This window comes from Bubalus bubalis, chromosome 1 (assembly GCF_019923935.1).
Source record: "Bubalus bubalis isolate 160015118507 breed Murrah chromosome 1, NDDB_SH_1, whole genome shotgun sequence".
Classification (NCBI taxonomy): Eukaryota; Metazoa; Chordata; class Mammalia; order Artiodactyla; family Bovidae; genus Bubalus; species Bubalus bubalis.
Window position 1 is genome coordinate 7268193 of NC_059157.1, and position 10213 is coordinate 7278405.

General features: G+C 49.4%; 1 protein-coding gene and 1 long non-coding RNA gene across 3 annotated transcripts in view; one reads left to right on the forward strand and one right to left on the reverse strand.

The window, feature by feature from the left end:
- Positions 1–2377, reverse strand: part of PSD3 (pleckstrin and Sec7 domain containing 3) — a 610137-nt gene extending 607760 nt beyond the window's left edge. Inside the window, exon 1 of the mRNA XM_044925847.2 lies at positions 2312–2377. The gene's annotated coding sequence lies outside the window, so the exon portion shown is untranslated. The remainder of the gene's footprint in view (positions 1–2311) is intronic.
- Positions 2378–3895: 1518 nt separating this feature from the next.
- On the forward strand, positions 3896–9868 carry LOC123328570. Of its 2 annotated transcripts, none has more exons than XR_006543501.2 (3): positions 3896–4591; positions 4940–4986; positions 5069–9868. It is a non-coding gene; the product is annotated as an uncharacterized LOC123328570 (long non-coding RNA). The 2 variants fall into 2 exon arrangements; XR_006543508.2 differs by having other exon boundaries at positions 3896–4300.
- Positions 9869–10213: the final 345 nt, after the last annotated feature.

Here is a 10213-nt window from a genome sequence, read left to right on the forward strand (position 1 = left end):
AATTCCATGCAGTCTCTTGCTTCACCTCCATAACCCCCAGAGTCCAACACAGCACATCCTTATCAGACTGCTGGCCTAATCCTCGAGTTCCAGTTGGATTCGAGTCACATGGGACTTAGAGTCCCAGCCTTCTGTCAGTCTTTTGGAGTAGGAAAGCCTTACACTTTGGGGAGTCCTAGAAGACGCGGGTCAAGGGTAGTATCCACCTTTGTGAGTCTGTGGAAATGTACTCTCATTTTGGATCTTGCCTCTCAGAGACTTTCACTGCATTTTCACAGTAACCCTTATTTAGTAAAGTACTTAGTGAAATCAGAGAACAGAAGCAAGGAAGTCCTGTAGACATCCAGGAACCAAACCCAGACCGTGGATATGTTTATCAGAAAGGTCAGGGAACCTAATCACGAAAGATGGTTCACTGATGATCTGCTTGTAAATCTCATTTAGTCTGAGAATTATTCCTCAGCTTTGATTACCTAGAGACCTAAGCACAGTTTCCCCTAATAGGTCCACCCCTGAAAAGGCCAGGACTAGCCTAAAGGTTACGGTTAGTCACAAGAAATGGGGTTTAGGTTAGAGTTAAGGGTTAGCACTGCATTTGGGTTTAGGGTTCAGGTTACAACTGGGGTGTGGTTAGTGTCAGAGTAAAAGTTCTGCTTTGGGTAAGGACTCAGTTTAAATGCAGATATGCAGAATCATGGCAGAGTTAGCGTTAGTGTGACACGCAGGTTGGGGGTTGGAACTAGGCTTAGGGTTAAGGCGACAGGTTAGGGTTGGAGTTAAGGTCAGGGTTAAGCTAGATTCCTGGATATAAAGGACGATTTTAGTGCAAGTTGTGCTTTAAAATTCTAGTTTGTATGGTTAAGGACACATTTTTACCAACTTCCCAGGAACTAGTACAACGCCTTTAGAAAGACCTTCACTCTACAGCTTTCCAAGATCAAGTGCAATATACAGTTTCCCACAGTTCATCAGAGTGTTTTTTAAATCTCTAATCCTGAAAATTAAAAAAAAACTCTGGTGAACTATGGAAAACTGTATATTGCACTTGCTCTTGGAATGCTGTAGAGTGAAGATTAACTCTCTAATCCTAAAAGGGCTTCCCTGGTGGCTCAGATGGTAAAGAATCTGACTGCAATGTGGGAGATCTGGATTCGATCCCTGGGTCGGGAAGATCCCCTGGAGAAGGGAATCACAACCCGCTCCAGTCTTCTTGCCTGGAGAATTCATGAACAGAAAAGCCTGGCAGACTGCAGCCCATGGGGTTGCACAACTGAGCAACTAGCAATCCTGAAAAGGCAAGTACCACTTTTAATGTCATTGTTTACACCCTGAAGTTCATTTTGTAGACTGTGTCCAGTTTGTACTGCCCTCTTCTCCTCCTGATATGCTGAACCCCTACCAGAAAAGCTGACACTATTAAAGAAAAAAAGCTGTGATCTGGAATCCACTTACATTTTACCTCAAAACTATATTTTAAAATAAACACCATATACTTTTGAAGTGCTGGTCATTTGTCAAGCACTATAAACAGAAAACACAAGCTGTTCTCATTAGAATCACACTCCAAATTGTTCAATGTGGCTCACATCTGCATTTCCAGCCCAAACTTCTTTCTCAAACTATGAAGTTGGATTTCTAGTCAAATCGCAACTGGTTGGAGAGTGAGCCCGTCTCCACTGCCTTCACTCAGCACACCGGCTTCTCGTTCTCTTCCATTCTTCTCAATGGCAACACCATTGACTGAGGATCCAAAACAAAAGTCTCCTCAAACTCTTCCTCACCTCCCACCATCCCTTCCTGCTGTAGAAATTCTCAGATCTCCACGGCATCTTCAATTAGGCCCTTATCATCTCTTGCTTAAATCATTGCAACAGCCTCTTAAATAGCTATTAACATTCCTACGTTCAAGCTCTTCCCCTCACATTGTCAGCAAACGTGACATCTTTGTCATGTGACCACCAGGCTTCCCTGCTGGCTCAGCGGTAAAGAATCGGCCTGCAATGCAGGAGACCCGGGGTTCAGTCCTTGTGTCGGGAAGGTCCCCTGGAGAAGGAAATGGCAACCCATGGCAGTATTCTTGCCTCGGAAATCCCATGGACAGAGGAGCCTGGTGGGCTACAGTCCATGAGGTCACGAGAGTTGGAAATGACTAAGCGACTACACAAACCACTATCACCCACAGCTGAAATGTTGCTAAATTCCCTCCCAGAGCCTCTGCCGCAGGGACTCCCTCAGTTTGCTTCCTGGGAGTTTCCAGCCCTGCTCTGCACCCCACACCCCTTGCACGTGTACCACACTTCACTGCACTCACACTTCTGCTCGTCTCGCAGGAGTGGACGGCAAGCTTCTGGAAGCTGAGACAGTCTCATTCACTGCTGCACCACCCGTGTCCTGAAGCACGCCTGGCACCCAGGGAGTGCCCACAAAATTCTGCTGAGAGAAAATAGCCCATGGGGCTAAATAACTCCCAGAGATCCTCTTTATATATTAGCACATCCAGTCCCAAAATAAAACTTATGCTGTGCAAGGCTTCTTTAAAAAGCACACCCTGCATCTTAACAGGAAGTTACAGATGAATAAACAGCTGACAGAACAAACTAAACAGCATCCAGTGAATCAGCAGCTGACCATTCAGTTGCCGTTAACTAGACGCAGGGAGTGAGCTGCTGCTGCTGCTGCTAAGCCACTTCAGTCGTGTCCGACTCTGGAGCGAGCAGATGGGGACAAATGCTCACTCTCACTGCCAGCTTGCAGAGGGACATCCACACATCTCACCCCGGGGGAGAACTCGGGCGCAGAAGCAGACCACAGCAAACATGACACGGGCGGGCTCGCTGAATGCAGAATCTGACTCATACCAAGCTGGTGGCCACAGAACGTCCACCACACCCTGTCCTGTCCGCTCGTGTAGCAGGGAGCCTGGGGTGTGGTTTTTAGTTGACGTTTGTTAGATGATGACGACTCTAGGGACAGGACACATTTCTGTAACCTCCGGGTGTCTGCACTGCAACAGAACTAAAGAGGCCGTGGGGTGCTGTGTTCACAACTTTAAAATCAGAGAGTTCAGCTGCCATGTGCACTACAGAGCTGAAGGCCCAGGAGACATAGCCCTGGGCATAAGCCTACAGCCTGAAGCTTTCTCTCGTAGGAAAATGCTAACCTTAATTCAGTATGCATAAGTCACTTCAATGTGTCCAACTCTTTGTGACCCTATGGATCATAGCCCTCCAGGCTCCTCTGTTCCTGCAATTCTCCAGGCAAGAACACTGGGTGGGTTGCCATGCCTTCCTCCAGGGGATCTTCTCAATCCATGAATGGAACCCCAGTCTCTGGTATCTCCTGTACTGGCCAGCGGGTTCTTTACCACCAGCACCACCTGGGAAGTCCCTTATTTAGAACAGGGGGTGCTTACTGAGAACTTCCACTGACAGCTTCCACTTGGGAAGCTGTGTGTGTCTGTCTGTGGTCAGAGGAAGCAGAAGCGGATGAGAGGGGGAGCCAGTATACAAAGGGATCCTGGCCAGACTATTTGAATATAGAACTCTGACCACAAAGGTCCATCTAGTCAAAGCTATGGTTTTTTCTGCGGTCATGTATGGATGTGATAATTGGGCCATAAGGAAAGCTGAGTGCAGAATTGATGCTTTTGAACTGTAGTGTTGGAGAAGACTCTTGAGAGTCCCTTGGACTCCAGGGAGATCCAACCAGTCCATCCTAAAGGAAATCAGTCCTGAATATTCGTTGGAACCTGAAGCTGAAGCTGAAACTCCGATTCTTTGGCCACCTGATGAGAAGAACTGACTCATTTGAAAAGACCCTGATGCTGGGAAAGATTGAAGGCGGGAGGAGAAGGGGACGACAGAGGATGAGATGGTTGGATGGCATCACTGACTCAATGGACATGAGTTTGAGTAAACCCCGGGAGTTAGTGATGGACAGGGAGGCCTGGCGTGCTGCAGTCCATGGGGTCACAAAGAGTCAGACAGGACTGAGTGACTCAACTGAACTGAACTGACCCACAATCCCTCCAGCAACCAGGCCCGATCCATGGGGAGGATGTGGATTCGTGTATGCAAGCTTCTTTAAGGTCAGGGTGGGCGCCCCTCCCGCGCCGCCGCCAGCTCTGCGTGTTCTCACGTGGTGGTGGCGGTGGGGGGATCTCCGCGGATTTCACGCAGGGGTGACTCTGGAGCGTCCCCCTGCTTACTGCGATGGAAGCAGGACGCGGCGGGGCGGGGCGGGGGCGGACCTAGAACTGGAAGGGGGCACTTCCATTTGGGTAGGAGTCGTTGGGGTGCAGGTAAGAGCCTGGGGGCCGCGGGAGAAAAGGGGAAAGAGGTTAGGAACGCGCCCCGCGGGCAGTGGTGCGGCGCCGTGCGAAGGAGACGGCGGACGGTGACGGTGACGGCCGCGGCCGCAGCGCGGGGGGCGGTGGCCGGCGGAAGCTAACCCGCCGCAGGGGCGCCTCGCCGGGAGTAGTGCCCGGAGCCCCGCCCCAGCGCGCGCCGCCGGACCCGCCGCTCGTCCTCTCGGAGGTGGCCGCGTCCGGAGGGCCGGAGCGCGGAGAAGGACACCGGAGCTGCCGGGAGAGGTGCGGGGGAGGGGAGGGGAGGGGAAGGGAGGGAATGGGGTAGGAGCGGGGGAGGGGCGGAGGATGGGGGCGGGGGAGAGGCGGGGAGGGGGCGGGGGGAGGCGAGTGGGGAGGGGATGGAGGGTGATGAGGGGGGAGGGGAAGGGAGGGATGGGATGGGGTAGGGTGAGGGTGGGGGAAGGGGTGGGGAAGGGTGGGGGAGGGAATGGGGACAGGGGAGGAGAGGGGATGGGGGCGAGGAGGGGAGGAGACGAGGTGCCTCCTGACCACCTGAGAACCACCGGGTGGGGAGGAGGCGCTGACCCCCACCTTCTCATTCTGCCTCGGGTTTTCCCTTCTTCCCCCAAGCCGCCGGGGCGCTCCATCACCAGCCCTCCAGAGTCGGACGTTAGCCGGTTAGTCACCCTTCGGCACATCGCACACCCCGTCCGTATCCCCCCACCCCATCAACCCTCGACCCCACCACCTCGCCCACAGGAATCAGATCTCAGAGGCCTGGAAGTAACTCCAAGGAACCAGTTCCAAAGCAGAAGCATCTCAGATGAAGAGAAGGCCTCCCCGACTCCCTGCCCTACGGCCGTGGCTGGGTGACTTGACTTTAGCCTTCCTCCCCTATCCGCCTTGCCTTTCCTCTGCCTCGGCATTGCCCCAGGAGATGATTTAAGTCTGATTTCATCAGCTTGCAGTCCATTTGAGGGAGCACTCCTTCACAAGCCTGTCCACTGCCCTGGCCCCTGACTGACGGCTTCCAGTCTCCAGAGGCAGCCCTGTGATGTCACTGGGAAAGAATTAGCATCACCTTAGTTCAGTAGAGCCAAGGCCTTCCCGATAAGTTCAGCGCAACACCAAAGTGAACCCCGGAAACACCACGGGGAACTCGTGGACAAGGAGGACTGTAGCTCTTTTTCCTGGTGATCAGTCCCACCCGGTGAGTAACCAGATATGCACACCCGTTGTTAGATTAGTCTTCATTAGCAAACTGCGTTTTCCTACCAGGGTTTCAAAGACCATCAGTGGATCTTGCTTCCTGAAAGGTTAAATGGAAATGTTGATAGGGATAGAATAGGACAGTTATACAGGCATCTGGGCTTCCTTGGTGGGTCAGAGGTAAAGAATCTGCCTGCAGTGTGGAAGACCTGGGTTCTATCCCTGGGTGGGAAAGATCTCCTGGAGAAGGGAAAGGCAACCCACTCCAGTATTCTTGCCTGGAGAAGTCCACGGACAGAGCAGCCTGCTGGGCTACAGTCCAGGGGGTTGCAAAAAGACACGACTGAACAACCAGCACACATACAGGCGCCTGTAGAAGTCCCTGTAGGGGGCTATAGATAGAGAGGGAAACCCAAGGAACTTTGGGAGACCACTGCCAGTTAGTGATCGTTCAAGAAAGCTATCAGAATATCATGAAAGGAAACAGGCTTGCGTAACTATAAAACCATAAATAAAAGCATGAGATATGCCCCAGATCATTAGGTGGAAGAAAAATATCACCACCCTTCCATGATCTGAGTAAGTGCTATAATAATCCTAGTTTGACTTCAGCGAGTCAGACACTCTCCTGCGAGGTATGAAGGAGGAACTGGTGATATAAGCCTTGTGTCTCCTCAAAGAAGGTGGTCTTTTCTTCTTCCCACTTTCGTTTGATTATAAAATTGTAGCCCACTTTAATCTCAGGACTGAGCCTCCCACCTGCCCGCTTGCCTATCTCACAAGCATTCTATATTAATAAATCTATTTCTTGCCTATCTCTGTGCCTCTCGCTGAATTCCTTCTGTGCTGATATCCTGAGCCTAAGTCCAGACACCAAGTAAGTGAATCTAATTAAAAGATTAGGGGTTCGAGTCCCAATCTGAGGTTTGACCTGGAGAAGGGCAGGTTTGAGTCCTGGCCATATGGGTTTAAGTCCCATTCTGTGTTGCATGATTTCAATGTGACTTGGTTTTTAAAGCCTTCCAAAATCTATTCCCATAGTGGCTCTGTAAATTCACCTCCTAATCCTCTACAGTCCTGAATCAGAGTCTGATTTCAGTCTAAATCATTTCTACAAATATTTATTGAATGCCCCAGGCACTACAGTATGTATTACAGATAAATAAGACAAAGTCCCTACTCTAAAGGAGCTTAGGACACATCAGGAGAGTCAAACACAGAAGTAACTATAACATAATCACAGTAAAAATAATCAGTGACTTTACTGAGTGCTTCATATAGTCCAGACACCATTCTAAGCCTTTCATATCCATTCCTTTAATTCGTACAGTACACCTACCAGGTAGGTATCATCAGTGAAACAGGAGGGAAGGGAGCAGGGAGAAATCCTTTAAAAGAATAGTCTAGTGCAGGGACATTACATAAATTGATAAGAACAGAATAATGCCAGACAGTGGACACATGGAACGAGTTGGCTTCCACTAGACCTCGAGTCTCAACATACACTCATACATGCAGTGTGTTTGTGCTCAGTCGTGTTTGACTCTTTGTGACCCCCTGGACTGTAGTGTGCCAGGCTCCTCTCTCCATGGAATTTTCCAGGCAAGAATACTGGAGTGGGATGTCATTTCCTCCTCCAGGAGATCTTCCTGACCCAGGGATCGAACCCGAGTCTCCTGGATCTCCTGCATTGGCCAGCAGATTATTTACCACTGTGCCCCCTGGGAAGCCTCATTATAGCACATCAGCACACTAAATAACACACCCAGAGGTGCCATGACAGTTCCAAGGCCAACCATAAAGGTAAAAAAGCAGGCAGTGGCCCAATTCCTGGAAATTCCCACCCCTTCCCCAAAATTGTGAAATATTCCTCCCACTTATTAGCTTGTGAAATTACCCACTCCTATAAAAACTGACTACCCCATACCCTGGGGCCACTCTCACCTTTTCCGACAGCCCACACTCTGTCTGAGGAGTGTGTTTCCCTCTAAAGAAATCCACTTCTCACCTATCCCTTTGTCTCTCACTGAACTCTTTCTGACTCGATGGACGTGAGTCTGAGTGAACTCCGGGAGTTGGTGATGCTGCTCCTGGCGTGCTGCGATTCATGGGGTCGCAAAGAGCCGGACACGACTGAGCGACTGAACTGAACTGAACTGAGCTCTTTCTGAAATGAGACATCAAGAACCTGAGCTTCACTAAGTCCTGAGACCAGGTGTGATCTCAGTTACAACACTGTCAGTTCAAGTCCCAGTCTGGGTTTTGGCCAGACTTGAGACCAGTCCACCTGGGTTCAAGACCCAATCTGAGTTGCACGGTGTCAATAATATCCTCATTCCACAGCTAAACCACAGAGGTGGTTTCCCAAGATCACATCGTTTGGTGGACCCAGTAATTGAACCATCACCACATCCTTAACTACAGTATTTGATAATGTGAAGAAAGCTGTGTTTGATGAGAACAAAGTCTTCTGGAAGCATAAAGGACACAGTCAATCAGCTTGGAGCCAGGGGACATGACCTCACTGAGACAGTGCCACTTTATTCTTCCTGTCTGCCCCACCCCCTTCCAGAAAGAGGTTGGGCCAGCTGACACCAACAATGAATGGGTTAATGCAGTGATAAAACAGAAATGGTAGATCAGGACCAAGGAAACTGTAAATATCATACAGAAATCCAAACCAGAGGAAAAATAAATTTGGTCCCCAAGAAATAGTTTAATTCCACCATACTTTGCAGACTTTGATATCTGACTGTGCTCTGAGCTCTTTGGTAGTGAAAGAGAAGACAGAGTCATGGGCAATTGCATAATGTTTGTTATCATAAAGGGAAAAGCAAACCAGTTCATCAAGGGGAAAAATCAGCGTTTCTTCAAGCTATGTTCTAAAATAAAGGTTTCAAGTAAGAATTTTATGAATGCCACTGAGAGCCATAATAGAAAAAATGGCCCCTGTAATGCTAGCATATCAAATGTAATAGGAGATTTTATATGGAAATTTCTCCTTCAATTCATTGATAAAAGCCAAGGGCATGGCATAAATACTATTCAGCAAAGATGACCCCATTAATGCTACTGTTGTCTGAACTCAGAACTTTCTGGTGTCTAGATTTCTACCTGAGTCCAGAAAAACAGGGATTTTTCTAGGCTGAGAAGCAGGATAAAGGCATGGAGGGAGGAGAAACGACATGGTCTACCCTGTGCCATGATTTCTCGTGTCTGTTTGAGGAGGCAGAGATGCAGGAAAGCCAGCAGTGAACACACCTTTGTCACCTGCTGGGAGTCTGCCCTGTCCAGGCTCCGGGTCACAGCAGTGGGCAGGACAAAATTCCTGTTCCCCAGGAGCTTCTGCACCAGACGGTGGGTGTGGGGAGGAGCAGGGAAATAGATCAGAGAACTGGCCACGGGCTTTGGAGCGGTGGAGGTCCTTGGTGGTCCTCACTGTGGTGTTAGAGGTGAGGTGGGAATGGAGACCCAAGTGGTGTGCATGGAGGTGGGAGCAGGAGTCAAAGAGTGGAAAGTGAGGGTCACAACTCTTTTAGGAGGTTTCTTGTGGAGGGGGTGGGGGGATATGGTGCTGGAGGGGGACAGGGATAGAGGAAAGCATCTTCTTCAAAAATAGTGGTTGATATTAAGACATATGTGTGTCTGCGTGTGTGTGTGTGTATCAGAATAACACAGTAAATAGAAACTGTTGATGTAAGAGGGAAACAATCCATGTAGAAGCACAGTCCTGGGAAAGGGAGAGAGGAGGGAACACAGGATCCCCGAGGAGAGGCTGGCCTTGGAGAGGAGAAAGGGCATTCCTTGTAACAGAGGAGAAAGCAGAGTGAGCAGGCTAAGTCATAAGTTAGGTTATGGGTTTGATGATAGCAAAATGGGTGTTTCCTCCTCATCTTTCTTTGACATGTGAGGCAAGGTCGCTCTCTAAGAATGATGAGGAGGTGAGTGACTGGAGCCTGGTGTTGTGGATTTCCATCAGAAGCCCCTGAGGTGTTGAGCAGGGCGCTCCGAGCCTCCCTCCTCACCGCAGTAACTAGCTTCCTGAACTAGGGTGCTACATCCTCCACAATGACCCCATCCATAAACTTTAAACTCCAGCATCAGGCTCTCTTACCTGGTAGCCAGCTTTCCAATTTCCACCGACTTGTCCTTATAGCAGCACACCCCTATTGACATCCCAGGGACTTCAACCATTCCTCTGGTCTACTGGGTCCCAATCAGGTTTCTTTTCCCAGCATCAGGGTCTTTTCCAATGAGTTGGCTCTTTGCATCAGGTGGCCAAAGTATTGGAGCTTCAGCTTCAGCATCAGTCCTTCCAATGAATATTCAGGACTGATTTCCCTTAGGATGGACAGGTTGGATCTCCTTACTGTCCAAGGGACTCTCAAGAGTCTTCTCCAGCACCACAGTTCAAAAGCATCAGTTCTTCCGTGCTCAGCCTTGTTTTTTGTCCAGCTCTCACATCTGTACATGACTACTGGAAAAGCTATAGCTTTGACTATACGGACTTTTGTCGGCAAAGTAGTGACTCTGCTTTTTAATGTTCTGTCTAGGTTTTTCATAGCTTTTATTCCAAGGAGCAATCATTTTGATTTCATGGCTGCAGTGATTTTGGAGCCCAAGAAAATAAAGTCTGTCACTGTTTCCATTTTTTCCCCATCTATTTGCCATGAAGTGATGGGACCAGATGCCATG